This window comes from Spea bombifrons, chromosome 2 (assembly GCF_027358695.1).
Source record: "Spea bombifrons isolate aSpeBom1 chromosome 2, aSpeBom1.2.pri, whole genome shotgun sequence".
Lineage (NCBI taxonomy): Eukaryota > Metazoa > Chordata > Amphibia > Anura > Pelobatidae > Spea > Spea bombifrons.
In genome coordinates this window covers 142,238,333-142,243,332 of record NC_071088.1, presented here as the reverse complement: position 1 = coordinate 142,243,332, position 5,000 = coordinate 142,238,333, and the positions used below count along the sequence as shown (strand labels likewise).

General features: G+C 49.8%; 12 non-coding genes and 2 pseudogenes across 12 annotated transcripts; all 14 read left to right on the top strand.

The window, feature by feature from the left end:
• The first annotated feature begins 107 nt into the window (after positions 1–107).
• LOC128480610 (uncharacterized) lies at positions 108–216 on the top strand (annotated as a pseudogene).
• A 219-nt stretch (positions 217–435) lies between these two features.
• On the top strand, positions 436–554 carry LOC128479383 (5S ribosomal RNA). Its single transcript, XR_008350264.1, has one exon. It is a non-coding gene; the product is annotated as a 5S ribosomal RNA (ribosomal RNA).
• A 224-nt stretch (positions 555–778) lies between these two features.
• LOC128479492 (5S ribosomal RNA) lies at positions 779–897 on the top strand. Its single transcript, XR_008350364.1, has one exon. It is a non-coding gene; the product is annotated as a 5S ribosomal RNA (ribosomal RNA).
• A 230-nt stretch (positions 898–1,127) lies between these two features.
• LOC128476594 (5S ribosomal RNA) lies at positions 1,128–1,246 on the top strand. The gene has a single exon (XR_008347600.1). It is a non-coding gene; the product is annotated as a 5S ribosomal RNA (ribosomal RNA).
• A 254-nt stretch (positions 1,247–1,500) lies between these two features.
• LOC128479382 (5S ribosomal RNA) lies at positions 1,501–1,619 on the top strand. Its single transcript, XR_008350263.1, has one exon. It is a non-coding gene; the product is annotated as a 5S ribosomal RNA (ribosomal RNA).
• A 218-nt stretch (positions 1,620–1,837) lies between these two features.
• LOC128479491 (5S ribosomal RNA) lies at positions 1,838–1,956 on the top strand. Its single transcript, XR_008350363.1, has one exon. It is a non-coding gene; the product is annotated as a 5S ribosomal RNA (ribosomal RNA).
• A 233-nt stretch (positions 1,957–2,189) lies between these two features.
• On the top strand, positions 2,190–2,308 carry LOC128480897 (5S ribosomal RNA). The gene has a single exon (XR_008350678.1). It is a non-coding gene; the product is annotated as a 5S ribosomal RNA (ribosomal RNA).
• Positions 2,309–2,565: 257 nt separating this feature from the next.
• Positions 2,566–2,684, top strand: LOC128478602 (5S ribosomal RNA). Its single transcript, XR_008349511.1, has one exon. It is a non-coding gene; the product is annotated as a 5S ribosomal RNA (ribosomal RNA).
• Positions 2,685–2,899: 215 nt separating this feature from the next.
• LOC128477696 (5S ribosomal RNA) lies at positions 2,900–3,018 on the top strand. The gene has a single exon (XR_008348657.1). It is a non-coding gene; the product is annotated as a 5S ribosomal RNA (ribosomal RNA).
• A 282-nt stretch (positions 3,019–3,300) lies between these two features.
• LOC128480344 (uncharacterized) lies at positions 3,301–3,419 on the top strand (annotated as a pseudogene).
• Positions 3,420–3,643: 224 nt separating this feature from the next.
• On the top strand, positions 3,644–3,762 carry LOC128480885 (5S ribosomal RNA). The gene has a single exon (XR_008350667.1). It is a non-coding gene; the product is annotated as a 5S ribosomal RNA (ribosomal RNA).
• A 246-nt stretch (positions 3,763–4,008) lies between these two features.
• On the top strand, positions 4,009–4,127 carry LOC128477917 (5S ribosomal RNA). The gene has a single exon (XR_008348864.1). It is a non-coding gene; the product is annotated as a 5S ribosomal RNA (ribosomal RNA).
• Positions 4,128–4,373: 246 nt separating this feature from the next.
• Positions 4,374–4,492, top strand: LOC128480874 (5S ribosomal RNA). Its single transcript, XR_008350656.1, has one exon. It is a non-coding gene; the product is annotated as a 5S ribosomal RNA (ribosomal RNA).
• Positions 4,493–4,729: 237 nt separating this feature from the next.
• LOC128480862 (5S ribosomal RNA) lies at positions 4,730–4,848 on the top strand. Its single transcript, XR_008350645.1, has one exon. It is a non-coding gene; the product is annotated as a 5S ribosomal RNA (ribosomal RNA).
• Positions 4,849–5,000: the final 152 nt, after the last annotated feature.

The following is a 5,000-nucleotide window of genomic DNA, read 5'->3' as shown; positions in this document are numbered from 1 at the left end:
AGCAGCAGCAGCAGCAGCAGCAGCAGCAGCAGCAGCAGCAGCAGCAGCAGCAGCAGCAGCAGCAGCAGCAGCAGCAGCATAAGAGAAGTAAAATAAAGAGCTTTCACACCTGCGGCCATACCACCCTGAAAGCGCCTGATCTCGGAAGCTAAGCAGGGTTGGGCCTGGTTAGTACCTCGATGGGAGACCGCCTGGGAATACCAGCTGTTGTAGGCTTTTTCTTTTCTCACAGTCCGGGGAGAGCTTTTTGCCATGTGTTTCTTGCTCATCATCAAAGCTTTAAACCCTTATTTGAACCTTCTCACCTTCTCTGTCCTGTCCCAGGGCTTATAATTCTTTTTGTCTGACGACAAGCAGCAGCAGCAGCAGCAGCAGCAGCAGCAGCAGCAGCAGCAGCAGCAACAGAATAAGAGAAGTAAAATAAAAAACTTTCACACCTGCGGCCATACAACCCTGAAAGCGCCCGATCTCGTCTGATCTCGGAAGCTAAGTAGGGTTGGGCCTGGTTAGTACCTGGATGGGAGACCGCCTGGGAATACCAGGTGTTGTAGACTTTTAATTTTTTCTCACAGTCCGGGGAGAGCTTTTTGCCATGTGTTTCTTGCTCATCATCAAAGCTTTAAACCCTTATTTGAACCTTCTCACCTTCTCTGTCCTGTCCCAGGGCTTATAATTCTTTTTGTCTGACGACAAGCAGCAGCAGCAGCAGCAGCAGCAGCAGCAGCAGCAGCAGCAGCAGCAGCAACAGAATAAGAGAAGTAAAATAAAAAACTTTCACACCTGCGGCCATATCACCCTGAAAGCGCCCGATCTTGTCTGATCTTGGAAGCTAAGCAGGGTTGGGTCTGGTTAGTACCTGGATGGGAGACCGCCTGGGAATACCAGGTGTTGTAGGCTTTTAATTTTTTCTCACAGTCCGGGGAGAGCTTTTTGCCATGTGTTTCTTGCTCATCATCAAAGCTTTAAACCCTTATTTGAACCTTCTCACCTTCTCTGTCCTGTCCCAGGGCTTATAATTCTTTTTGTCTGACGACAAGCAGCAGCAGCAGCAGCAGCAGCAGCAGCAGCAGCAGCAGCAGCAGCAGCAGCAGCAACAGAATAAGAGAAGTAAAATAAAAAACTTTCACACCTGCGGCCATACCACCCTGGAAGCGCCCGATCTCGTCTGATCTCGGAAGCTAAGCAGGGTTGGGCCTGGTTAGTACCTGGATGGGAGACCGCCTGGGAATACCAGGTGTTGTAGGCTTTTAATTTTTTCTCACAGTCCGGGGAGAGCTTTTTGCCATGTGTTTCTTGCTCATCATCAAAGCTTTAAACCCTTATTTGAACCTTCTCACCTTCTCTGTCCTGTCCCAGGGCTTATAATTCTTTTTGTCTGACGACAAGCAGCAGCAGCAGCAGCAGCAGCAGCAGCAGCAGCAGCAGCAGCAGCAGCAGCAGCAGCAGCAGCAGCAGCAGCAGCAGCAACAGAATAAGAGAAGTAAAATAAAAAACTTTCACACCTGCGGCCATACAACCCTGAAAGCGCCCGATCTCGTCTGATCTCGGAAGCTAAGTAGGGTTGGGCCTGGTTAGTACCTGGATGGGAGACCGCCTGGGAATACCAGGTGTTGTAGACTTTTAATTTTTTCTCACAGTCCGGGGAGAGCTTTTTGCCATGTGTTTCTTGCTCATCATCAAAGCTTTAAACCCTTATTTGAACCTTCTCACCTTCTCTGTCCTGTCCCAGGGCTTATAATTCTTTTTGTCTGACGACAAGCAGCAGCAGCAGCAGCAGCAGCAGCAGCAGCAGCAGCAGCAGCAACAGAATAAGAGAAGTAAAATAAAAAACTTTCACACCTGCGGCCATATCACCCTGAAAGCGCCCGATCTTGTCTGATCTTGGAAGCTAAGCAGGGTTGGGTCTGGTTAGTACCTGGATGGGAGACCGCCTGGGAATACCAGGTGTTGTAGGCTTTTAATTTTTTCTCACAGTCCGGGGAGAGCTTTTTGCCATGTGTTTCTTGCTCATCATCAAAGCTTTAAACCCTTATTTGAACCTTCTCACCTTCTCTGTCCTGTCCCAGGGCTTATAATTCTTTTTGTCTGACGACAAGCAGCAGCAGCAGCAGCAGCAGCAGCAGCAGCAGCAGCAGCAGCAGCAGCAGCAGCAGCAACAGAATAAGAGAAGTAAAATAAAAAACTTTCACACCTGCGGCCATACCACCCTGAAAGCGCCCGATCTCGTCTGATCTCGGAAGCTAAGCAGGGTTGGGCCTGGTTAGTACCTGGATGGGAGACCGCCTGGGAATACCAGGTGTTGTAGGCTTTTAATTTTTTCTCACAGTCCGGGGAGAGCTTTTTGCCATGTGTTTCTTGCTCATCATCAAAGCTTTAAACCCTTATTTGAACCTTCTCACCTTCTCTGTCCTGTCCCAGGGCTTATAATTCTTTTTGTCTGACGACAAGCAGCAGCAGCAGCAGCAGCAGCAGCAGCAGCAGCAGCAGCAGCAGCAGCAGCAGCAGCAGCAGCAGCAGCAGCAGCAGCAGCAACAGAATAAGAGAAGTAAAATAAAAAACTTTCACACCTGCGGCCATATCACCCTGAAAGCGCCCGATCTCGTCTGATCTTGGAAGCTAAGCAGGGTTGGGCCTGGTTAGTACCTGGATGGGAGACCGCCTGGGAATACCAGGTGTTGTAGGCTTTTAATTTTTTCTCACAGTCCGGGGAGAGCTTTTTGCCATGTGTTTCTTGCTCATCATCAAAGCTTTAAACCCTTATTTGAACCTTCTCACCTTCTCTGTCCTGTCCCAGGGCTTATAATTCTTTCTGTCTGACGACAAGCAGCAGCAGCAGCAGCAGCAGCAGCAGCAGCAGCAGCAGCAACAGAATAAGAAAAGTAAAATAAAGAGCTTTCACACCTGCGGCAATACCACCCTGAAAGCACCCGATCTCGTCTGATCTCGGAAGCTAAGCAGGGTTGGGCCTGGTTAGTACCTGGATGGGAGACTGCCTGGGAATACCAGGTGTTGTAGGCTTTTTCTTTTCTCACAGTCCGGGGAGAGCTTTTTGCCATGTGTTTCTTGCTCATCATCAAAGCTTTAAACCCTTATTTGAACCTTCTCACCTTCTCTGTCCTGTCCCAGGGCTTATAATTCTTTCTGTCTGACGACAAGCAGCAGCAGCAGCAGCAGCAGCAGCAGCAGCAGCAGCAGCAGCAGCAGCAGCAGCAGCAGCAGCAGCAGCAGCAGCAGCAGCAGCAGCAGCAGCAGCAGCAGCAGCAGCAGCAGCAGCAGCAGAAGAATAAGAGAAGTAAAATAAAAAACTTTCACACCACCCTGAAAGCGCCCGATCTCGTCTGATCTTGGAAGCTAAGCAGGGTTGGGCCTGGTTAGTACCTGGATGGGAGACTGCCTGGGAATACCAGGTGTTGTAGGCTTTTAATTTTTTCTCACAGTCCGGGGAGAGCTTTTTGCCATGTGTTTCTTGCTCATCATCAAAGCTTTAAACCCTTGTTTGAACCTTCTCACCTTCTCTGTCCTGTCCCAGGGCTTATAATTCTTTCTGTCTGACGACAAGCAGCAGCAGCAGCAGCAGCAGCAGCAGCAGCAGCAGCAGCAGCAGCAGCAGAAGAATAAGAGAAGTAAAATAAAAAACTTTCACACCTGCGGCCATACCACCCTGAAAGCGCCCGATCTCGTCTGATCTCGGAAGCTAAGCAGGGTTGGGCCTGGTTAGTACCTGGATGGGAGACCGCCTGGGAATACCAGGTGTTGTAGGCTTTTTCTTTTCTCACAGTCCGGGGAGAGCTTTTTGCCATGTGTTTCTTGCTCATCATCAAAGCTTTAAACCCTTATTTGAACCTTCTCACCTTCTCTGTCCTGTCCCAGGGCTTATAATTCTTTCTGTCTGACGACAAGCAGCAGCAGCAGCAGCAGCAGCAGCAGCAGCAGCAGCAGCAGCAGCAGCAGCAGCAGCAGCAGCAGCAGCAGCAGCAGAATAAGAGAAGTAAAATAAAAAACTTTCACACCTGCGGCCATACCACCCTGAAAGCGCCCGATCTTGTCTGATCTCGGAAGCTAAGCAGGGTTGGGCCTGGTTAGTACCTGGATGGGAGACCGCCTGGGAATACCAGGTGTTGTAGGCTTTTTCTTTTCTCACAGTCCGGGGAGAGCTTTTTGCCATGTGTTTCTTGCTCATCATCAAAGCTTTAAACCCTTATTTGAACCTTCTCACCTTCTCTGTCCTGTCCCAGGGCTTATAATTCTTTCTGTCTGACGACAAGCAGCAGCAGCAGCAGCAGCAGCAGCAGCAGAAGCAGCAGCAGCAGCAGCAGCAGCAGCAGCAGCAGCAGCAGCAGCAGAATAAGAGAAGTAAAATAAAAAACTTTCACACCTGCGGCCATACCACCCTGAAAGCGCCCGATCTCGTCTGATCTCGGAAGCTAAGCAGGGTTGGGCCTGGTTAGTACCTGGATGGGAGACCGCCTGGGAATACCAGGTGTTGTAGGCTTTTTCTTTTCTCACAGTCCGGGGAGAGCTTTTTGCCATGTGTTTCTTGCTCATCATCAAAGCTTTAAACCCTTATTTGAACCTTCTCACCTTCTCTGTCCTGTCCCAGGGCTTATAATTCTTTCTGTCTGACGACAAGCAGCAGCAGCAGCAGAAGCAGCAGCAGCAGCAGCAGCAGCAGCAGCAGCAGCAGCAGCAGCAGCAGCAGAATAAGAGAAGTAAAATAAAAAACTTTCACACCTGCGGCCATACCACCCTGAAAGCGCCCGATCTCGTCTGATCTCGGAAGCTAAGCAGGGTTGGGCCTGGTTAGTACCTGGATGGGAGACCGCCTGGGAATACCAGGTGTTGTAGGCTTTTAATTTTTTCTCACAGTCCGGGGAGAGCTTTTTGCCATGTGTTTCTTGCTCATCATCAAAGCTTTAAACCCTTATTTGAACCTTCTCACCTTCTCTGTCCTGTCCCAGGGCTTATAATTCTTTTTGTCTGACGACAAGCAGCAGCAGCAG